The sequence below is a fragment of the Oxyura jamaicensis genome, chromosome 4, assembly GCF_011077185.1.
Source record: "Oxyura jamaicensis isolate SHBP4307 breed ruddy duck chromosome 4, BPBGC_Ojam_1.0, whole genome shotgun sequence".
NCBI lineage: Eukaryota > Metazoa > Chordata > Aves > Anseriformes > Anatidae > Oxyura > Oxyura jamaicensis.
The window spans coordinates 45,162,185-45,187,186 of NC_048896.1; the positions used below are offsets into that span (position 1 = coordinate 45,162,185).

Sequence of the window (25,002 nt, forward strand, 5' to 3'; positions counted from 1 at the left end):
TTCAAAAAAAGGTAAAAATGGAATTCTGGCCATTTTGCTAATTAACTCAGATACAACAGCCACCTGAAACACACTCTTTCCTGTTATTTCTCTAAACGCTACTCTGAAGCACCATGTCAGGGCAGAAGATAGGACACAGCCAGCTCTGCTCAAGGCCCTGTATCCCACCTGCCCTACATCCATGGCTCAGGCACAGGGCTCCTGGTGGCCTCAAGAGGCTCACTCATGCAGAGTGGCTTGCAAGAGAGGGTCTGTCCGACATAACTCTTGTTTGCAGGAGTCTTGCTCCCAAAAGGTGGTCGCAACGTGAGTGGCATGTTCAGGAAGTCACAAAACTCAGAGAGGAGTTGGCAGCACACGTCCCGGTAACGTTGCTTGGCCATAACAGGGTAACCTTCACAGAATTTTCTTTAGACAGGAATAAGAAGAGAATTTCAAATGGAACAGTTCCATGATGGAAAATAAACTGTTTGCACACTAAAAGTCCATGGGGAGAACAGTGTTCAAATCATGTCCCTCCCATCCCCCAGCAGGGCAACGGGAGGAAGGGAAGAGAGTAGTTTTGAGGAAAAAGTTACTGTTTGCCTCAGCTGGAACAAACCCAGCATCTTTTTCATTACTGTTTATTTTTTTCTCCTCTTTCATGAGATCAGCAGGGATATTATTGGAAGCAGTAATTCTATAAATGAACACAGCCAGCCCATGCATTAAAATTCTCTTTCTAAAGAGACACCCAGGCAGTTTTCAAAGGCAGCTGCCACCAGAACCCTGCTCAGAGCCATGGTACAGAGCTAAATCTGCAGAACGGAGTTCATAGGGCCAGGCAGGAATAAGAACCACTTTGGAGTTTCTCGTTCAAGCTAACTCTGCAGTTTATAGAAAGAGTAAACACCAGCACGAAGAGAGAAAGCCTACTTGTGTACCCAAGCCATGGCAGACATCTACACAGGAGTTAGATACACCAAACGGATACACAGCTCTTCCCTATCAAAGGAGTTTTGGAACTAGTGAAATGCATGAACACATGCGTACTCTATGTCAGGGTAACCCCACACACAGCCTCTGCTGTTGTACTGTATGCCCCGGTTCTCACAGCAACCTCATGCCTCACAAGGTACAAGCTGAGACTCCTACCTTGAAACAGGTGAAGCAACTCCTGAATGATTTGTTGTTCCCAACCAATTAGGAATAAATACACAAAAGCCAAGCACATGTAAAATATCAGCACTCAAAGAGATTCTTCAACAGCATATGCTCACAAAGTACTTAATAGAACTAAGTAAATCGCATGGTTCTGGAATTAGACACCTTTCAGGGATGACAAATTCTATTTCCACCACTTTCTAAAAATTAGTTTACTAGTTTCCATTTATCATCAAGGGGCTTAGAACAAGCAAAAACAAACAACAACAGCAAACTTTAGCTTATAGGTTCGCCATTAATAATATCACTATTTTTGTCAACCAAGCAAGCAGACCAAGAGATAACCCACAAGCAAGATTCTAAGACAAGTTTTTCCATTACTACTTACATCAGAGCTCAGAAGTGTGCCATTACTGTCCCACAAGTACAGTAAGAAGTCATTATTTATCCATTACCATAGCTGGCACAACCAGAAGCTTAGACAGCAAGCCCATCCCAACAAGGCAGGAGAGACTGAACCCAAGCCCCACAAAGTAGCAGGTTACAAGGACAACCAACCACTCTTTTACTAATCACACAAGCTTCAGAGACTCTAACCACCTCCCAAGAGGACCCAGGAGCAAAGAGCCCCCAGAACTTACACACAAGCCCCAGATCCCTCCTGACACTACTGGCCCGGCCGTCCCCGGCTTTCAAAGGAGGCAGCCGGTGTCCGCCGGGGGCGGGACCGCGACCGGCACCAGGACCGCTCCGCCCGCAGGTGTGGGACGGCCCCGGGGCGAATCCGGGGCGAATCCGGTTCGAGTCTTGTGGGGTCCGCCTGCTGCCCGCAAACGGCGGGGAGCGGCTTCTCTGCAGTCGCCCTGGGAAAACTCAAATGCTGAAGCTTTGCTGCCCCGCTAAAGCTCATGGAAAAGCGAGGAATAAACTGATTTAGAGTACAGGGATTTTGTTAGAAAATAAAGCAATTACTTAAACAAGCCCACAACCTTTTATGCTTTCTTCTCAGTATTTCAGCTACAAAAGCAGAAAAAGACGTATCACAAAGTTACTCTTTCTTCGGATACTCCTGTGTTTTGTTTAGTTTCTGGTGTTTTGTTTCAGGGTTTTGTTTTGAGGGTGCTGTCTACTTGTTCGGGTTGGTGACACTTTTAGTGTTCCAGCCATCTATTTAGAAGCTGTGAAATAAGAGGATTGTCTCACTTTCTTTAAGCAAGTTTCCCCTATGACTGAAGCCAAAAATTGATTGTCTATCTAAAAATATGTGCACCCATAATCACCAGCTCTGTCTTCAAAGCACTTTCTGTATACATTATCACTTGAAGGCACACTTTTCTTGCATGAAAGAAGGCCTTGGAAGAAATAGTACGAGTGCAGGTACTTACTTGATAAAGGGTGTAGAGGGGAAACAGGAGATTGAGGAAAAATAATTCTAGTTTATCTTCTGTATTTGCAAGTCAGAAGATCAAGATGTTTCTAGGAAACTGTGTCAAGCAGAAGCGTAGGAAATATTCTCAGCCTCTTTAGGAAAGGAGATGACATTTTTGGAAACAAACAGTAGATCAGAGGAATAATGCCAGGCAGCTGAAAAGGCTTATTCTCTTCTCTAGCATCATAAGAATTTCTGGATATGACATAAAATACATGAAAACTAGAAGACTGTGTGGCTGTAACAACTTCCGCTTAGTCAACAGGCAGCTTCATCAGCCCATTTTCTTTGATACTCAGACCTATCTACTTTATCTTCTCATCATGCTCCAGCGTGGTTCTCCTCTCTAACTTCTCTGATCTCATCTTTTCCATTTAAGTTTATTTGCATTTCTCAGCCTTAGGATTTTACTTTTTTTCAGCAGGCCCATCTGAAGCAGAACAGTTTTGCTAAAGCTTTCACTGCTAGCAACCATCCTCTTTGACCAAAAAAAAAAAAAAAAGTATTTTTTTTCACCCCCACAGTAATGCAAAACAAAAAGCCTCTACATTTTAATACAAACTAGCGGTAGCTGAACATGGGAGTTGCTATGTGGTCTCTTTTTGTCTGTGTTTGTGTGGTTTTTCTATGAAGGACAATTCGATCTTATTCAACTGAGAAAGTAGAAAAAGAAAAGAGGGAAATGGAAGTAAGACTGAAAGGTGAATGAGCAATCCAAATGTGCTAAGCTTTACCACACTCAATTGAAGTATATAAGCTGTGTAATTTTTATCTCATTATCTTATGTCTAAGGATTCTGTAAGTATGATTATTTTTTATAGTCAAAATTATTTTTAAACCCCATCAGCTGACGCAATTGCATGAGGGACAATTGGCCTACTTAAAAAGATGTGACTGCTCTTATCATCTGAATGTAAATCCAGTATGAAACACACAGTGAGAACTATCATACTAGGGCACCCTATCTAATGTGCTGCCCTGTCTCTGATAGCAGGCAATGCAAGAAGCTTCAAAAGTGGTACAATAATATTCTAGCTGCTTATCTATTCTAGCAGCATATCTGCTGATTTTGTAAGGTACTCAATTTTAGTTTTCTTTCTGGTAGCAAACCAGATTTTTTTTCCTTTTATATAAAAGGACCAACAACCACCTTAATGAAGTTATGCACTGAACAGCAGAAGATTGCTGCTCTTTATTATTATTTTGTGTGTGTGTGTAGAGTGTGATGCTCCTCAAAATGTAAGACGTTAACCCAATCCTATGCCCATTTCTCCAATAATTTTAAATGATGTGGGGAGAAATACTGGAAGATATACAAACACTCTGCAATGAAATCTTACTATTAGTTTGACAGACCTGTAGAATCAAATCTGAAAGTGAAGTTACGGCTAAAGACATTGTGACAGGTATCCTTCAAGTGAGTGAGTGAGTCATGAACTGCAGAGATATGAAGAAGCAAAAGACAGAGCTGACTCATTTATCAGTTCTGAATTTCAAATATGACATGCTTCTTTTGATGTTATTCTATGGATTAGCAGGCCTTTCACGTCTTCTTTAGCAGAGGATTCAAAAGACATGTGAGTTTAATGAAAAGATGCACGAAAGCCTTTGTTCCACCATATCTGAAACATACCAGAAGTAATTTTGAGTTTATTCTTATGTAGGAGCAAAATGCCCTCATTCTACTTACAAAAATTCATGGCCAAGAGATTTGTAATAAAGGCCCCAGCCAAGAAAAAGTTGATTAATGGATGAGCTTCTAGACTGAGAAAACACTTCCTGAAGAGTCTTTATGCCAATTTGTATCATCACACAGATGTGACTAGATGGCTTATGATGGTCATGAAGCCAAAGTAAAGGGATCTGGGTAGTGTTATGTCTTGACAAATGTATATTTACTGTTGTAAAAATGTGTTCTAAATTGTCTTTTCCTTTGATTCATATTTTTAAATCGTTTTGAAGGAGGATGCAGAAAGCGTGAGTCATAATACAGGGAGAAGGGTTCTTGCTATAATCTGATGAGAAAAAAGACCAAGAGTAAATTAGCTTGAGAAGACGGGCAGATCTTAGAAGAGATGAGGGAGCTGACACTATTCCATGAAGTCTCTCAATGGAAAACACTATAGCAAAATCTTGACTTCAGGTACTGCAAGTTGATCTGTAGGCAGACTTTTGGGATGTCTTCATTCTGAAGAGGGGAGATTCTTGTTCTTCTATAAATAAACCACAAGTAGGCATAAATGGAGATGTCTCCAGTGCTGCACACACCAGCAAAGATAGTAGAAAGTACAATGGCAATGGAAGACGATTCTGCAAGCTGAAGCTGATGGGCCTATTGCATCTAGTATTAATATAATCAATACTGATAAATTATGTGCAGAGCTGAATTCGCATTGTGCCAGCTCGGAGATGGGCATAAAAAGTATGATAGTATGAAAGATCTACAGGGTGATAGGCTTTGAAGAAGGAACCTCATCGGAACCAGAAATATGAGGATCCTTAGCTGCCTTTCATAGTGTGAAGAAAGTTAAAGCACATTATACTTTGATTGGAGATAGTGCTCCTTTCTGACTCAGCAATAATTTATGGCAACACTGCTGATAGGTAACCACTGTGAGAAAGTGCTGGCATCCACAGGCCTGACAATAATATGCCTAGTGAGTTATTGATCAACTGTAATCAATGAAAAGAAGCTTTTTAACATGTTTCCTTGAACCACAATAAGCCTCTTTTCAGTAAGAATAAAAGAAATAGTTATGTTTTACATACCATAAGGGTGTTTTTTTTTTTTTTTTTTTTTTTTTAAGTGTTAATGACAGTTTTATATATTTTTAGTGTTTTCAATACAACTTGAAAGACTAATGTGTAATGGATATTTAGTTGATTGTTCTAAGCATTCGGTTATTAATAATATAATGTTAAGTATTTTTTATCCATATACATCCAGGCTTGTTTTTAGAAAGGAAGGTATGTACAATCATCTGAATTATAAGATTAAAACAAGAATGTACAGTGGTGACTTCTCTGAGATTCAGCTGCACATCAGAAACGGGATGAGGATTCCTGATTTCAGATCACTGATCTGTATACTGCAAGCCAAGGTCACACCATTTTCTATCAGTGGGAAGTCTAGAGTGTCTAGAATAAATGAATCTTGAAAAATCAAAATAAGCCCTGAATGCAAACATAGTCATAGTACAGGGAGTGACTGTGTGAGCACTTGCAAAGATGCAAGATCAGACCTCTAGTACACAGAACAAGAGAAGGAACCTCAGAATCAGAAAGTGCTGGAAAAAAATCCTTTTAACATGACCATACTATAACATTGTTCCAAGAATGCTACAGAAGGAAAGAAGATCACATAAGCCCACAGTGTTATGCTAAATTTCATTAGCCTAGAAAACAAACAAACAAACAAACAAAAAAAAACAAACAACAAAAACCAGCCAACCAAACAACTGTATAGACTATTAGGAATGCTGTATGTCTAATGTTTATCTTGAGATTTTAAAATAGAAGATGAATTCTATTTCTAGGTCTTCATTGTGACATTGGGCAAGTTGCTTCTAACTATATTTTATGGGTGTTCACTGGTTTTTGACAATGCAGTTACAAGGGACCTGAGATCAGCTTCCTCTGTCAAATATTTGGGGGATTTAGGATCGTATTTGAAATCCTCAAAAAAGGTCAAACATATATTAAAATGCTCTCATTTATCTTTTATAAATCTTTTTCTTAATCTACAGAAATTAACTGTGTATGAAAAACTGCAGAGACCTATTTATATTTCAACAATATATCCCCTACAGTTTCTAAAAAAATAAATGATTTTGACATCCCTCATACTAAGTAACAATAGCAGTAAGAAGAGGAAAAATGTGGACTAACCCATAGTTTCTTTAGCTATGTAAATATTTCATAGGTTTCCATTTGAAAACTCATGTTGTGCAGGTGTTGCACGTGTTTCCTAAAATTATATTGACAGAAGCACTGAAAAAGTGGAGATTCACCTTGCTAATGACCTCTGGTTTTGGCAAGATAATAAGTATGAGGAAAAGAGAAGATCTGTTCTCATTGTAAACAGGAAAAGAGGCTTTATAACAGCAGCATTTGCTAGCACCTCTAAAATTAACTCTGGGTCAAGCTTTCCATGATAAATGCTTATTTTAGAGTTAATACAGAGCAGCTGAGCCTATAAACACACGAAAAAATATATTTCAAACTAGTCAGTTTGGTAACTAAGTTTTAAAATAGTACATGTGGAAACAAAAACATAAATTTATCCTGAGCATTCATTTCCTATTATAAATTGTCTGGCCTGCAGTATTTCCACCTCTTCCTGTGATTGAAATGTTAGGTAATTTAGGGCACAGGCAGATAATTGCAAATCATAGCAGAGCTTAGGTCAGGAGGCACCCCTGGAGATCATGCAGTGCAAAGCAGGGCTAAATTCAAGCTTCTGTCAGGTTGCTTGGGGCTGTCCAGTCAAGTTTTGAACATCTCCAGTGATGTAAATTCCATAACTTTTTTGGTCAAGGAGTAGCAGTGTTTAATCACTTCAAGAGGACATTTTTCTCCTTTTATCTATTTGGCACTTCCCTCTCCAAATTCTAACTGCCCCTGTGAAAATGTTCATCACTTTAGATAATAAACTTGTGTTAGACAATATAAAGAATATTGTCAGGTAGTTAAAGCTGAGAAAACAGCTCTGATAGACATTTTTGACATTTTTTAACTGTTGTGTTGTCTTATTAAAGTTGAAAATACTTGTTAGGATTCCATGGTTTCCTGAAGTGGTCACACATCAAACAGCAGGAGAAACACTTAATGAATGGGAAAAAAAAGACACTGAAAGCAAGTATACACAAAGCTGTGTGCATTTACTGTATAATTTGCATACAGGTATTACAGGTAGAGAAAGGCAATTTACCTTCTAAAATTGTTCAGTTTTAGCCATTACTGTATATAGTATAAATGTGATCAGTAAGGAGGTTTGCTGGGCTTTGGCAAGTTTCTCAAGTTTTGTCAGTTGCTGAAAATGTTCTCATCTCTAAAAAGTATTATATTCATTTTGCATTTCTTACCCTCAACTAAGTTGACAGTATAGTTTCTGAAGAAAAAAAAGAAGATTTCCATCTGCAGAGAACAAGCAATTCTCCTAGTGCTGATGTCTGTTTCCATATATTTTTTTTCTAAATTATCAACTTTAGTCTGTACTGCAAGAGCATGGGTGGCTGAATCAACCCAAACTTGTCCTAGAGAGTGGAAACCCTTCTTCCACCCACCAGTTTTTAGCCAGTGTAGGAAATTACATGCTGACCTCTTCTGTCCTCCTGCCCCCGTGCTTTTGTGCTGACAGGAACAGTGCCACAACTGTATGTCCATTAGGGCTTAGGATACTACAGCCCTACAGCTATGTTGTGTCACAGTGCCTGTAAAAGGGGGCTCCTGAGATGCAAATCTTCTTATGTTGATACAGAAACAGCACAGAAAACAGAAAGTTAGAAAATGTAGGAAATTATTTCTCCCTAATATTCAAGAAACAACATTCAACACTCATATGCATTGCACATAACTATCTTAGTTGAAGGTGGTTTAGCACACTGTAGTACTAGAGATAACACATTTTGTAATAGCTCAAGTGAGATATAAGGAACTTCTTGAAGGTCTATCAGACTATGACTGTAAAAGGAAGACTTCTCCAGTCTTTTGATATCTCATGTTTTAAAATATTTACAGTTGTTATAATGGGAAAAAAAAGTGGGATTCTTTATTTTGGCACATTGGAAGATGCACTTTCTGCTTTGCCCTTAGGAGTTTCCAATGACAATTTCTGTGGTATATGCGGTGCTCTTGGTCAGTGAGCCATTCCAAAATTGTGCACAGTGCAGCACAGGGATGAGAGCTGGCACTGCCAGAAGTAGCCTGCCATCGTTGCTGCGGGTTCCACAGCCTCTGGTACCTCCAAACCCCAGGCACTGAAAAGGAAGTTAAAAAATACCTTCCAAAGCCATACATTTCTCCGATGACTTTGCAAATGAAACTATTCAGCGTGAAGAGAAGTGGGGTTGGGCTTTCTTTATTTTTCCCTTTGCTGTAAATAATGGGAAGAGTTGAAACTGAAAAAATGATTCTAAATGACATTTTTAAGTTTTAAAGGAAAAAGGACAAGTTAGACACATCACTAAATCCTAACAGTAGCTGTCTAGGTTTTAAAGCCCCGCACAGGAGGGTGCTGAGTCATTCCAACATTACACACAGCAGTCCCCCATAAGGGTAGCTGGAGAACGTTGGTTTTAATCCAGACTATAAAATGCACTAGAGAATCTCTCAGGAGCAGAGGGAGTGGAGGAATGTAGTTTAAAACACTGAGAGCAGACAGGGTCAAACGCAAGTGTAGGTGCATATTATTTTGTTATTTAAATTTTAACAATACTGGCCAGACCTAGGAAGGGTAAGTCCGTATTATACTCCACATATTGGACATTACACAAACTGTTTACCCTGAGGGTAAATCCTGTGTTAATTCATCACTGAAAACAAGTTTGCAAACAAAGAACTAGCAGAACCTGTCAGACTCAGGGAGTCTGGCAAAATTTATGTTTTGATTATAAACTAGGCGTAACTTCTAAATATTTATTTTCTCCAAAATTAAAGAAGGAAAATAAGATACATTTTATATTATTTTTAGAACCAGGCAAATCTTGGCTGCTCTGTTATCTTGTACTGGTGGGTGGCAAACTCTGCGTATACATATTTTAGAAAGCAATTTTGTGGTTCCACAGTAAAAACCACAAATGCTGGGTGTATGGAAGATGTTGCTGTTTACAGCAACTAACCACTTTCACTGGTTTCTGTCCACTTTTTGAGGTTAAGCATCTAGATTCCAGTTAGATATTAATGCCAAATAAATTTTAAGGTTAAACACTGGGGCATCAATGTACTGTAGATTCCCCTCAGTTCCGTTCATGTAAATTGCCTCAGTTACATAACTTAATTCTGAAATGCAGAACTTTCAAATCTGATCCAAATCATTATAGATGGAGCCAACTATCATAATTTACATCAATAATAGCTTCTGAAGCTTACCTGTAACAGAATGAAGACTGATTTGTATTTTGCAGAAGTTAGATGTTCACAGACAAATTATTTTCTATGAGAAACCATAGAGCCAAATGAGAATAAGCCAACTAAATAACAGCACTTCCTGATGTCTGATGTTTATTTGTGCATAATAAGTTCCTAAAAGCAGAAATATGATAAAATATGTATCAAACACCCTGCTGCCCCCATCTTGGATACACAGGTTCTAACTATCAACATTGCCCCTTATTTTAGCTTATCCTATTTTTTCCCAGCAGAAACTTTCAGCAGTTAGAGACTTTGTACACATTTAAAATAGAAATGAGTACTGAGAAAAGAATACCTATTATTGTTACCTATGCTGAGCACTGAAAAGCAACACTTGTGTATTTTTCAGTTGTTTTTGGTTTTTGTTTTCTTTTTCGGGGTATTTGACTTTGTAATTAGAAGAAATGTACAAGAACTAAGAATCACTCTTACCTACCAAATTAATGGATAACTTGTATGATTTAAAGAAAATAATCTGTACTGAATCAGTATATATGTTTGCAATTTGTTCTGTGAAAAGAACAGCATGGCATTTTGCAGTAGCTGGCATATACAGTAGTGGGTATGTTTTTGTATTTGTATTGATCCTTTATAGTGTCTCATAAAAGAAGTCTGTAAATTATTCATATCTAAAACAAATTAGATGCTGGAAAAAAAAGCTCTACCAAAATCCATTTTAAGGGCAGCAGAACTCTGAAGTCAGATGGTTTAGCTGCAGTGATTTCTAACAATCATTCAGTTGCTAATAATACCTTAATCACCATGTAAAAACTACCCTCAGACAATGAATATAAAAGCCGTGGTGGAAAGTAAGTTTAGGTAACAGGCCTTCACATGGCACTTCAGTGGGATATCTGTTTGCCTCTGAAATGCTGGCCTGTTTCTATTGCTCCAGGGCAGGAAACAAAGCCATGTGAATATTAAATGACCAATCCTTGATGTTTGAAACCAGCACACTTCAACACGTTGTATAGTATCTTACCACATATATATTCCCCTGAACTGGGTCTGCACTATAAAGCAACATACTGAAATGGTCCAGGTTTGCAGTTTTCAAGAGGAATGGAGTCAGGCCTTCTATGAACACCCTGAAACAATCCTGCCAAAGCCACTATTCTTCTTGGACTCCTTAGTGTATCAGTGCAGAAACTAAAATGAGTTTGTAAAGTGATCATCTGAATAATTGGATGAATATGTAAACATCTTGTTTACGGAAAACATATACATACAAGAAGCAGTAATATTCATTGGATACACTGGTTAGGACTAGAGTAGTGGGGAAGGAAAAGTAACTGACAGCTCAAGGCTAGGCATAAGAAACTGTTACAGCACTTTTGACTAAGAGATTACCACACACATGCTTATAAATAACTAGTATAGTTTTTCATTTCTTTTTTTTGTTTTGTTTTGTTTTGTTTTGTTTCATGAGTGCTTCTTGGCCTGTCATGCAAGGCACCAAACAGCCAACAGGCACAGCACTACTGTCTTAGGCTGAGGCCTTGCTGAGTGGCACATAAGCTTGCTAACTAGTAGAACTGTTGTAGCACAAGAACTCTGCCAGCAAGTTGTCCAAATATTTACTTACCTTAACAGGCAGATTTTACAGCTGATGCTGAACTGCATGCTGCCATGGCTACGCTGCTTCCAGTAGCTGAGCTAGTTCATTTGAATGTAGCTCTTGTTTCTCTTCAGAACACCACAGGCAGTCTACGGCTTGACTTACCAATATATATACACACACATATATATTTCTGTTTACCTTCCATAGCGTATAAAATATTGGAGGATTAGGCTATGTATATCAAACTTCGCATATAAAACACAATTACTCCAAGACAATTGTGAAGGGATTACATGCTAAAGCATATAAAACCAGCTGGATTTAAAGGTGTTTCTCAAGATGCCTTAACTCCATTAACTTCTCAGGAAACACTCAAGGCATTCCAAGATTTCAGTTGTGCTTTGGGGAGTCTTTTGGAGGTTAGAGTCTGCACGTAAAACCTGTGGTTTTTGTTTTGTTTTGTTTTTAATGTACATTCTTGTCATGAATTTCTCCAGGTTTAGCATAACTTTTCCTACATTTAACACATTACAAGTCATGTTACTACAAGTAAAGGTGTGCTGTTGAATCAGTAAATTGATTAGATACTGGAAAATGGAGTTCAGTTTAGACTGTTTGATTTCAGATTGCTACTCTGTACCAGATCCAGATATATTTACTCACCCTCCATTTCAGTGAAGCATGTCTGAAAAGACCTGTAAAGAGAAGGAGACTAATAAAACCTATCACAAAAAATACAATAGAAACCCAACTGTTTTCTGTTGTCCCATAAACCCTAAAGGATTAAATTATTTTTAAAGCTGTGTTCCAAAATTGTTAATCTTTGTATGACAGAGATACAGACAAGTTTCAGATGATGAAATTCGTTTTGATTGGTTTAGCTTTTTCAAGCTTTGGTTGGTGGTCATGTACACTTTCTTTAGCTGATCTAAAAAGACAGAAATTAACATACTCACAAAAAACAACAACAACAACAAAAACTGTTCTGATAAATCATTTCTCTTCTCTTCCTTATAGCTGTAGAAGACTAGACCACTTAGTTCTGATGCATAAACAACTAAAATTGAATTAGATGAATCTAACCCTATTAGACCATACAGAGTTCTCTGAAGAACATGTTAAAAGTAGTTTATTTTGCTGTGTCCTGAAAGAGGCAATGAGGTACAGCTTGAAGTTAAAATAGTCTGACCCTGAAATTAGTGAACAGTAACGAACAAATTTGCACTTCAAATTTAGTGAGATTTTTCCTTCCTAATCTGTAGCACTCACTCAATTTTTGGTGTATTTCAGGAGGAGATCTATGATTTGGATTGCTGTCAATGGTGTTTTTAGAAGAACCAATGCAAAGCCTTTCTCTTGACTCTTTGAAGTGGTGAAGCCTCCACATATACACTGCTTAATGTTTCGGTTGCTCTGATGACCAAGTCAAGAAGCTTTTAGACAGTAGTTTTTGGAGGAGTATTAAGTAAATTAAAAAAAAAAATATATTTGGGCATCTAACAAGGAACATTCATAGATACAAAGATTTTTTTATTATTTTTTTTTTTGTCCTGAAGCCTTTCTTTCTACTTTATAGAGCATCTTATTTCTTCCAACTTCATTGCTACCATTATAAAAGTTCAAATATTCTTCAACAATTTTAGGCAGTGAACTGATATGCTGTATTAGTAACATGCCATAATTCCATTAAGCCAGTTTTGAGTCTAATAATGTGGTGTAGGGAAAGCAATGCTATTGGAAAATTATTACATGATCTTCCTTTGAACCTTAGAGTTAAGAACATCGTGGGGTATGATGAATCCTATAGCACATATATGGCCCAAATACCCACACTTATGCCCTTGGGTAGTCTCAGTAAATTGCTCAAGTAACTGTAGTTGGCTTTGAGGTTTTAACTCGTTTAGCATTTCTCCCTTCTTGTCTAAAATTACATAAGGGACAAATTGTGTACTCTTTGCTAACTGCAACTTTCCATTGCAGAAGCACTGGAATTCAGGTTGGTTTGCCTATAAATATTGACTTTCAAAAAATGTGGTGTGTTCACACAGAGGACACTTTACAGCTTCAGTTATCCCACTTCATACAGCATGCCTGGAGCACACACCTAGCAATACTGCTGCACACCTATCCATAATGCATTAGGATTAAGACTAATTCTTAGGTGCATAATACTTTAGTGAACAACTGCCAGAACTGTTTAAAATGAAACAACTTAGCTTCTGTTAGTATTAGGAAGAAATTATTACATAGCACTATAGAATTATATGAACTAAGAATCCCATCCACCACATAAGACCCACCTGATAGAAACACTTGAAATGCACTGTTAGCACATTTTTGTAGAGACAAGGGTTCAAGCAGGCATTGCCAACCCAGTGTGGTTCCAACCATAATTAAAATATTATAATTCAATGGCAAAATATTTTTGTTCTTGTTCCAAGAACACACCACTGCAATCCAGTTGTTAAACCAAATGTTTTCTTTTAGCTTTCCTCAAAACTGTAGCGGCTAAACTACTCACTACTTTAGTGGATTCTGTTCAAGCTTTCTTGTATAAACTGAATGGCTTCCTTCTAAGTGTAGCAAAGAAGAGAAGCTGCATTACATAGTAAAAATAAATGTAGTATGTCTACCTGCAACTTTGCTTAGGGTGGGAACATCACAGAGAAGTGAAGAAGAGATATACTTTGGAAAAACTGATTAAAACACATGGCAAGGAATAGAAACGGACAGATTCCTAACTCAAAATAAAGTAAAATAAAGTAAAATAAAATAAAATAAAATAAAATAAAATTAGGTCTTCAGAAATAATTCCATCAGCTGCAGTTATAGAATCTGGTTTAGGACGGCATGAAATGTAGATGATAGATAATTTAAATAAGGAAATCATCCTAATCCTAAGTATTGCTTTGTTATACCATTTGGCTAATTTAGATCATCTGTACCAACAGCTGCTTTCTGTGCACTCCCTAATGAGCACAAATAACAATATTAATCTGTCCTCTTTTGTTTGGTTTGGTTTATTTAATGGGATCCAATGTCAAAATCATTATTTTTTAAAATCTTGCTAGAATCACAGGAAAAACATTCAGTGGGAGGAAAATAATTAAAGAGAAAATAGGTATATGAGATCAAAGATTTCCTCCTCCCCCCCCCCCCCCAATAGATTAAAAGCAGGTCTTGATTTCATCATGTAAGTCTAAGATACATTGTTAACAAGAATTTGCTTTCATTTAATATTTTTATAATACAAATATCTTGAAAATACAACTCCCCTTAACCTTATGTACTTCTATGTAGCAAACAAACACATTTAAAATCTTGGTGAGGGAGTGGTAGCTAGCTAAATAAATACATAGAAACTCCAGTGTTTTGTCATATAACAAACTATAATAACACTTCAAAGTTTTGGACAGATTCCCTTATATTATTGGTTTAGGGTGTAACTGTGTGGAAAATTGTAAATGTTGTCTTTTGGTATTTACTTTACAACCCTTTGTAATCTTCAGCTACATTTATAGCTTAAAGTGGGAAGAAATCAAAATTAAAGAGGCCTGCTTGAGCATTCTTTGTAATCAAATGCTTTTCCCATTTCTCCTTAAAATAAAAGCACAGCCTGCATGTTTGGCTGCCTTAGGAGACCACCCGAAGAGCTTACGAGTCATGACCTAGAGCAAACTATCACTGTGGAAGAGCATTATCTTCAGGAACCTGCAGAAAGGAGTCATGGATAAATTAGGCCATTTTTGTGGGGAGAATGGGGCTACTTTATTTTGAATAGGAAGATTTAACCAGAAAGAAGAGGGAAATGGGGAGTTTTTCCAGCCTAGGGGTAAAACATGAGCAATCAGTTGATCCTAAGGCACTGGGATTGACACTTCTGTAGCTCACCACTGCACCAGAGCAAGCCATCCTCACAGCCTGCTCCCAGCCAGAGCTTTCAGGCCTCCTTGCAAGGCCATGGTGACCCCATGCCTGACTGTCCCCTGCTCCTGGTCCCCTTGCTGGCTCCGCCATGACCCCTGGGGCTCTGAGGGACTCCCACGGTGCCACACAGGCCCCTATGAGGCCCTGTGGTGCCTGCCGCCATCTTATGGCTCCTGTCCCAGCAGGACCCACAGTGCTGCCCCAATGGCCGCCCCAGCTGCCACCCAGGGCCTTTCCCTGTGGGAAGCCATGGTATCAACCAGCAATAGAGCAGCCTTGCTACCAGCAGCTGAGCATTAAGCCCTACTGCTGACAACTTGGGCTTGTGGCAGAGTCATAGGAACCCCAAAAGGTACAGGGAGGCCCAGGAGCCCCTGAAGGTGAGAGCCTCAGAGCTGCTGCAGCAGGCTCTGCCCTGGCACAGGCAGTGGATCAAATTCAGCATGCCCCTGGCTCACCCGTGCTGGGGAGACAGGAGGAAAGTCTGTCTGATGGAGTTACCCCAGTGACATGCTCCATGGGAATGCGCAGTTACTGGCCGTGGTGGAGGCAGTGCCACTGTGGAAGTCTGGTTATGACCAGAGCAAACAAAGGACCCAAAATGCAGAACCCAAGACTTGGTGTAATAAAATTGGCGGTAAGTTACTTTATTTAGACTTTTGAAAATTATTTCCACTATAAATAAGGCGGCTCGAGAAGTGCTTTTAGGTTTTGGCTTTTCCCTGCTGTTTACAAGATGCTCGAAGTTTTATAAAGAGAAGGGGTTTTTATTAGACCAACTGCTCACATTGGCAAAAGTAGCTAGGCTTTAGGGCACACAAAACCTTCAGGTTTGTGCAGATGTAGACAAGTGTCACAGGTATGTAAATTACAAGAACTCCATTCTGCCGAAAACTCTTGGGCTAAGACTTGAAAGCTGGTGCTACTGAGGGAATAACCCTGGGGAGCAAAGTGGTTTTTGGGATTGTATAGAGGAGCCTTACCAAAAGAAGTTCCAGCTCTGGTCTTTCGGTATAGTGAAAACAGGTCCTCATTTGCTGTAATGGAAACAAAAGTAAAACTGCCCAGACAGGACACAGATCTACACCCTGCAGCAGCTTTGGAAATGTCCCAGAAGTACTTGTAAGAGCAGCTGGGTATGCTGCAAAAAAAAACAGAATAGTAAAGTTTTCCAGAATTTCAAGCTTATCGCTGGCTAACCTAGGCTCTGGTGATCTGCTCACAGCTGCATTTAGTTGAAATTTTATTCCTTTATATTTTGACTGAACTCTTGTTGCCTACTCATCTGCTTTTTCCTAAGCAGAACACAGCACCATGGACTATGGAGTCCGGCTCCTGCCTGAAAGAGTTAAACAGGTCATATAATCCCATTTATAAATTTTTCAAGCTAAAGTATTTTTTTTTCTTCCCTTCCTTCCATCCATGCTCTTCTAGTGAAGCTATTGCAGTACTTAACGTCCCTAACAATTTGAAACTTTTCTAATTTCCACAATAAATTTTCATGGCAATATACTCAAGTGACCTTACCCTGATTTTGAGTTCTTCTTTAAGTAGCTTTCCTTTTGGATTTTTTCGTATCTTCCTTTATCCCCAGTATATTTGGAGAACAATGATACACCTTTTCTCAGATTTTCCTTAAATAAAAAAATAAGGTAGTAAGCTAAATAAATTATATATTAAATTATATATTTTTAATCTCTTCTATCAAGATTGTCACTCATTTTATATTATTTCAGAAAAGGTCATAACAAATTCTTACATAGTATCTTGCACACTTTCCAGTCTGTAGGAAAAGCTATTTATTTATTTATTTATTTGTTTTTCCACCTAAGTTTCTTTTCTAAACCATGAACTATTAGCTGGTAGTAAAAAATTCCTGTTAGTAATTCCAAAGTGTACAACCTTGCACTTTGTACATTTTAACCTCATCCTCTTTCTGTAACTGAAGTTCAATGACCTTTATGATATTCCAAGCCTTTTCTAGTTTGACATTGCCTCCAAACTTTGTCATCAGAAATGTCATAAGCTGTGCCAAAATTAGCTATGATACTATCCACTATTTTTAGTCTCCATATTAATCCTAGAGATTCTGCTGGTAACTCTCCTCCAAACATACACTTCCATTTCTAATGCAACAGGTAGAATCTTTGCATTTTTGCTCTGGTAATGAAGATAGTACAAACTATCCAACACAATGGAATTTGTGTTTTTCTTTGTAATTTTGATCTTATTCCAGTTCATTTCCCACCTCTAAATTGTTATTTTCTCTTACAGTGTAGGCTTTTTCCTATTGTAGGCTAATTTTTCATAAGCTAATATATCAAATGTTTTAATAAGGTCCATCAAAGTTAGGCTTACTGTTTTTTTTTTTTGTTGTTTTGTTTTGTTTTGTTTTTTTAAAGTAGAAAAATAAAGAGCTGTTTTGTATCTGTTTGAAAAAAGGCAGCTAGTTAGGTCTCATACAGTCTGCTTCCCATAACAGGATTTTTCTTACTCTTCACTTTTTTTAAAAAAAAAATATATACATTTTCCTTGATGTGTTAATTATTCCTTCCTATGCTGTGTTTTATAAACCCTGTATACTATCAACATTTGTTTAATAGTCTTGTGGTTTACTTGGTTATTTCCTCTTCTCTTCCCATACTGTATTTGCTGATCTTTAGTAATATTATACAATACTTGCCTTGTTTGCTTTATTAACCAGTCTTCTGCTTTTCAGTTCACTATTTAAGACACTCTAACAGATTTTTTTTTTTTTTTTTAATTTGTTATTCCAAAAATAAGCTCTGAAAGTAGTACTATGCTATAAGGAGAAGAACTGAGCTACCTAAAGAAACAACTATACAAGCAAATTATGCCAGCTAATATATGAGGAAAGATTACCTCACTCATAAGTGTACATGGCAGGAGAGAGGGAGGAGCAGAGAGATGAGTGATGGTCTCAGTAAATGTCACTTTTTTGTTGTTCGCATTATCTTATCTTTCTCAGACGTGTTTTCTAATTAACACATTCTGGTTTGTCTTGTTTCTACATGAAAACACAGAAGATGATTAAACTGCACAGAAAACAGGAATGGTAATAGCTTAGCTGGTCCAACTTCAACTAAAACAACCTAAGTACTGAATTGCTCTAACATCTTGCTGTCTACAAACAGGGAAGGTCTTGCTTTATCTTCCTTCCTTCCATCCCTCTTCCTTCTTCCCACTGATGCTGTCATCTCTCCTTCCACCCAGCTGCTCACAGCCAAGCTCTATTTGTCCCTTCCTTGTCCTTGTCCTAGTGCTCATTGGACTCTTTGTGAGCAGGTACTGATCACTAACATGGCACAAATGGCACACTTTCTTCTCTGCCATACTTCTCAAAGTACCGTGTATGCAGTCTGAGATCCAAGAGATTCACCATCTTTTCATTAAATTAGATCCATTAGTTCCATTAGTTCCTTTTTTTTTTTAAAAGGTGAATTAATTTCAAAATTAAATTAGAAAAGATAGAGAAGATATGTACCTTAAGTTATAAAAATAGTCATTTAAATTTTGGTTAAAGGTAGACTTTCTACCTTTAATGGTAATGACATAAATGGTTTAAAAATTACTTTGAAACTCCTCTACCTTATTTAAAGCACACTGTTCCTGAAAGGAACCTAGGAAAGAGTGCTCTTTTAAAATTAGTTATGGTGGAAAGTTTACTCTCTGTGAGTGGTAATAAGGACATAAATAGGACTCATTTGGCTGCTTGCCTAATGGTCAGCAAATCCACTGGGGCTGTATCTAAACTAGGGAATAAGAAGAGGAGGCTCGCTGTAACTGCATCTCATTTAAGTTCGTTGCTGAATGCCCTGAATGCTTGTTTTCTTTGCTATTGGAAGTCACTGTGATTTACCGTAACAGTTACTAATCAGCTTAGTTTGAATCATTCTTCTTTGTCATATGCTATGTTCTTAAAAGATGTCACTTTTTTCAGTTGTTGATATTATCTTGACCTTCTCAGATACATTTCCTAATTAACGTGTGAGTTTTTTTCCCACTATCTACCGCAAAACAAGACAGGAAAGATGCATCAGCTGCACAGTGTTTTACTGAACAACTTTCTGGAGACTGTTGTCAGCATTTGCAAAGAGCACAAACAAAAACAAAGATCAGGGTATTCCCATAAGGAATGGTACAAATCCTACTATGTAGTAGATATTTGGACTTTAATTTTTCCGTGTTGGCATAGCACTGGAGAACTGAAATCTCTAAGGCATCTGAAACTGTCTCCCGTGTATCTATTATTTTATGTGAAATATAAAACTTGTGTTTTAGATCTTCACAACATCCACCTCAAGCTAATTTTGAAAATACCATTCCAGGGTGAAACAATAAGTTCATTGTTTGTCCTATGCTGTAGAAAGGGTTCATGAAGGAGAACAGCAGAAATTTCAAGAAGGAATCTGCACTCCTGCTCGTTGAGAAAGGAACTGGATTTTCCCTTGCTATATCCTCTGTACATGAAGTCATTTAGCATTCCCCGTAATGACTTCAGGGGAATCTGATTTCTGCTTAGCAAAGAAGGCACTTCGAGGTAAAATTGCAGTAAAGCAACCATTTATCTGGAAATATGGAAGGCCTTAATGTTCCCACTAGGTTCTGACTCTCCCATGACTGTCTTGACATGACTGTCAAAGTGTTGGCCCCAGACACTTTGGAGCAGTTTCTCCTGAAGCCAGAAGGCCCAAAAAGAAAGCTCTTCTTGTCTGATGCCTTCCCTTTTTAACAGTGGTATTCAAGGAGATACAGTGACTTATTCTACACCTTTGAAAACAATGTCTCTTGGATGATGTTTCTTTTGGTTAAATTCCTCCTGAAATGTGAGGAGATGGTCAATGTCCACCCTGTCTGCTATTTCAGGTACATGCCTATTACGGCAGGAGAAGGCCTCTCTTTTCAGAGGCATCAGTTAAGCCAATCAAAAGGCCCACAAGCCTGTGGGTTTCCATATTGCCAAAGAATTCATTTTGCTTAAGTTTTTTTTTTTTTTAAACCACAGTGAATCAAGGGCTTCAAATGTAAGGTCTGAAGTGAGAGATTACAGATTCTGAAGGGAGGGCTGTCTTGTCTAGATACACCACAAGGGTTGCTGTAAATGTTAGGTCTACAATAGAGTCTTTCAAGCTAATGTCCTGAAAATTGTGGTCTTAGATGGAAAGGGTGAGGCCGAAGAGGGGAGCAAAGGAAATTATCCAAACCTGCCAAATTGTGTACTAATAAGTACTAAGTGTGGAGAAGTGTGTGTGAGCTACTTTGGATCAGGATTGCTGATCATCACCATGTTTCCTTCAGTCAGAAGACACATCACTCTGCTGCCACAGAACAAGATCGTTCCACTTTTAGTTCTCAGAGCTGCGACACCTCTCCTGTGTGAAGCTGTGGAAAACCACCTGCTGGATCTCGGCTACATTTTTCTGAGTAAACAACATGAAAAGCTTGCATTATTTGAAGTGCAGGAGAAGGTGGGAAAGTCTGTGAGAAGTTTGTTTGTGTTCTCCATGTCAAATTGTTCTTCTATAGGAAAGAACTGGCAGCCAACATTGTGCCTTGAGCCCTCTCATGACATAGTTTCTGTAGGGAAGAAGTGACTGGTTTTACGGTTTGGTTGAACAGAAAAGTTCAGCTTCTGTATCTATACCTCCCTATATATTTAAACAGACACAGAGATGTTTAAAAGACAAGCATGTTAAGTTACTTATCTTGTCTTTTTCTTTTCTTCTGTTTATGTCAGGTTAGCCCATCCCTGTTTAGTTACATCTCTGGGAAATTTTCCAAGAAATTGACAAAATTCTCTGAGAATAATGTGTTCTCTGAGCTAAAAAAAGCTACATTAAACTGTACTTCTACAATTTCAAATTACACGGGAAGATTATGGAGGACATTGTCATATGTCAGATCACAATAAAGCTTTATAGGCTGCTGTGTAAATATACACAGACTGGTTCTTGATGTGGTTTCCCACAATAGTTGCACTAGGCTCTCATCTGGTGTAATTTTCGCTGAGTGCTATAATGACAGGTTCCACAGAGCTTGCCTCATTCGTTTTTAGCTCTGCAAAACCAAACTAGAAAAAAAAATCAGAAGAGAACAGCCAGTAGCTAAAAATGGACTCTGAAAAAAACAACTTTCGCTGCTAAATCCTCTCTCTGCACACTAGGGACTGGTCACTATAGCTCTGCTGTAAAACTGTATGTATAGACAAATGCTTAGGATGCAAGTAGATGGAGACTGTTCTGGCCACATGAGGCAAGGTGAACGTGAGTGGTAGCAAGAAATGAAGTAATTTTGTGATACGGGTCAGCTGAACCAGATCAAAGCTACCAGACACAAAGGCTCACAATCACATGGAGCCACCCCCACAGCAGGTAGCCAGCTGTTCATACACAGCTTTGAAACCACGCTCTGGATAAAGTCAAGTAGCACCTTTACCAAGCTAAGGAACTCAAATCAATGTGAGTTGAAACAGTCTAACATGTTTGCTATGAAAATACTATTTCTAAATCAAGAAAATGTAGGAAAACTGTAAAGATGATCTAAAGGATATGTAAAAACTTAATAAGCAGGATTAAAATGATTCATTTAGAAGGGACTTAATTTCCATCTCTGTCTGAATGTATTTTTGGTTAATTAGAGGAGTTTGAGATAGTACATAACATAAACAAGAGAGAACTTTTTTGCCTGTCATGACCCTTCCAGTGATAATTGCAGGTTTTTCTGTGAATTTTGCACTTTTGAATTTTGCACTTTTCTGTGCAAAATTCCACGTGACATTCCACTTCTCCCACTACCCTCCAAAACACCCTGTTTGTTGAAACATGGATAAAACAGTCCTTCAGCAATATTCCACCTTGTTCCAGTAATAAGATCATGATCTTCACTCTATTGCATTGCCAAGCTCCTACAGAGGGAAATTTAAAGCTGCCTTACCTCAGCGTAGTCACTGTAGTTATTTAGACAAACTATTGAGGTCAGAGCTCAATGTAGAAGCACTTGTTTATTTCCCTAAATCATCAGTGAATATGTTAACACTGTAAGTGTTGCAATGAGGTTTATGGAGTACTGACACTTGTCTCTAAAATTTAGTTGGGAAGAACAATTTTCCTGAAAAGATAACTATATATGAAAGCCTACAATTCAAGTAGTTTTCTCTTGATCATCTGCTTTGATTTCCAGACTAACAGAAGATTGAGATGGAAGGCTTTTTATGAAGGAAAATTTGGATATGAATACAGTGATGATTCTGCCAGAGATACACCTCACTTTACAAATTCAAAGCTTTCTTTGTTTTTTACCTTATTTAACTTCTTCCGTTATGCTTTGTCCTTCCTATCCAAATGTTCTCTTTTTTCCAGTTACTCTGAGCTTTATTTTTCCTTCTCTCATAACATCTTGAAAGATGATTCTGCAGCACAATTTTCTAGAGAACAAAAGCATACTGTTGAAATGCATGGTTGTATTTTTTTCCTATCATTACAATCCAACTCTGAGTAATAGTGTTAACGTGAAAAATTATTCATCACAGTAATAAATCTCCTAAAATTTCTCTAATTACTATTAAGCATTCTGCTGCAAATTGAGTCCTTTGTAAATTAACATGTAAATTAATATATTTTAAATGCTGAGCATGGATTTTAAAAGCCATATACAAATATAATCTATATAAGGATTTAGAAATGCCAAACAAAATGTGGTCACATCTGTCACAACCAACTGAAACACAATGAAATACATGAGTTAATGCTGCCACAAACCAGGTCAGTCTGCTCCTTGGACACTTACCAGACTGTGCTGTTTGCTCCCAGTCCCCTGGGCCTGGTATGTGTTAGGTTTCTGTAGTCTGAAGAGACTCCAGGTCCTTCACTTGTGTTTCTATTGTGAGGTGCAAAGTAATGCTCCCTTTTGAAACTGAACATACAGTTCAGCAAACTGACTCCTGTGCCTATTGTTGACTCTTCAGACTTCTTTGTTATTTAAACAAACTTTCAAGAAGAATTTGTTTTGCATAGACAATTTTGGATTGTGTTTTAGTTCTTTGGGCATACATAGATTTGAAGGCAAAGTCCTAGTGAGCTACAAAGAGAACTAAAATATGATCTGTCATTACTTATAAGGTACCAAATTTATTTGTTAGAAAACAGTATCTAAATGCAGTGTGCTTTTCTCTTTCCCATAACTAGAAGTCTGTCTGTTCATTGTGACTGGACTCCCTCCAGCAATTGCTCTACCTACTTTGGGTCAAAATGCTCATCAAGTAGATTAGTTCTTCCTACTTTTTAAGCTCTCAACCTCTCTGTCTCACGACTTTTTGTCTTTTTCACCATCTTCTGCAACCAGGTGATACGTGATAAATGCCCCATGCTTTTCTCCCTTTGCATACTAGAAAGGGTGTATTGTCATACAAGCCTGTCCTTGTCCAAAAGATAATAGCCAAAATGTTATGATCTTATGCCAACTTCCCTTGGAATTCTGCTTCAAAATGCAGGTAACGAAATGACATGTGGCTTAGAATTAATGTTTGAAGTTCAAGATCAGCACAGCTCATAAACAGAGAGACTACTCAAACCCTTGTAACTGCTACATGAGTACAAACGTGCTCCAAATAGACATTGTGCATTCATAGTGATGTTTAACAGTCATCCAGATTATCTGATTGGATTCTTTACCAAAGGAAGCTGAGCTTCTTATTTCAGGCTGTATACATGCCCAATGGCTCTAGGTGGACAGTGAAACTGAAACTGAAGTTAACAGGCTCAAGCCTTCATTATTTTGTCCTTTCTTGTTGGTATGAAAGTTACTGCATTTTGTGCAAATTGGCAGAGCAATTTTTTTGTTTGTTTGCTTGTTTTTGGTAATCTGTAAAAAATGATTTGGTAAACTAACCTGAAGGCAATGAACTGAAAAATATGCTGCTTCCTAATTTCTGAATGATAAAAAGAACAAAAAGATGAACATGAAAAACATCTCACAGTAGTTGCTGCCTGAATATTCATCAGGAAGCTAGAACTCTATTCTGAGTGGAGCCAGTGAATAATTTTGCAGCATAACTCTAACCCTTTGATACTGGGAGAAAGCCTGATAGAATCAGAAGTGGCAGGAAGGTTATAACAACAAAGAAAGGTTCATAATAAGGACACAGCTTACAGTAATGATTCATTCTTACTGAGATACATTACAGGCTGACATTTCAGGAAAACTTTCCCATCAGCTATATACTGTATCTCTTAGTTTCTTTGCCTCCTGCTCTCCATTCTTCACAGGGCAATGAAAGGAGCTCTTTTTACCCTTCTCCCACCTCACTATGTTCTGTTCTGAAGGTCTCCAAGGCATCATTCTCGGGGCTATGTTTTTCAGGATTTCTTCTCCCAGTTCAAAACTGAAGCTTTGCTGAACAGACAGGTACCAGCCTGGAAACATAATCTGCTGTCACTGAATGAAATGTCAGATTCTGTATGCAATCCCATCTGGTATGCTCACTGAATAGCTTGCCCAAGAGATTGCTAAATCTATTTCAGACAGTGACAACAACAATAGACCTTTTTCCAGGGGTCACCCTTGTGATCTTGTTTAGCTCTATGGTTAGAGACCTCTAGTGACTCAAAAGATTATTCCAATGTAATCTCAAAGCTGAAAAGGATTAAAAGGTCTCTGTTTCGGAGACCTTTATAAAACTCTACCTCCCATCTTTTACCTTGTTTATAGCCATAAGAGAGAACTTATAAGGAGACAGAGAAGAGTCTGGGTCACTAGATAAATAGTTTTGACCAAAACTGACTGTGCCCTCAGG

General features: G+C 38.0%; 1 protein-coding gene and 1 long non-coding RNA gene across 3 annotated transcripts in view; both read right to left on the reverse strand.

The window, feature by feature from the left end:
* The window catches only part of SGMS2 (sphingomyelin synthase 2), a 39,339-nt gene extending 37,475 nt beyond the window's left edge, over positions 1 to 1,864 (reverse strand). The window contains exon 1 of the mRNA XM_035324037.1: positions 1,785 to 1,864. The gene's annotated coding sequence lies outside the window, so the exon portion shown is untranslated. The remainder of the gene's footprint in view (positions 1 to 1,784) is intronic.
* Positions 1,865 to 17,586: 15,722 nt separating this feature from the next.
* Positions 17,587 to 24,648, reverse strand: LOC118165782. Of its 2 annotated transcripts, XR_004750238.1 has the most exons (3): positions 24,379 to 24,648; positions 22,998 to 23,300; positions 17,587 to 20,789 (listed from the first exon to the last, which is right to left on the reverse strand). It is a non-coding gene; the product is annotated as an uncharacterized LOC118165782 (long non-coding RNA). The 2 variants fall into 2 exon arrangements; XR_004750237.1 differs by lacking the exon at positions 22,998 to 23,300.
* Between the last annotated feature and the right edge of the window lie 354 nt (positions 24,649 to 25,002).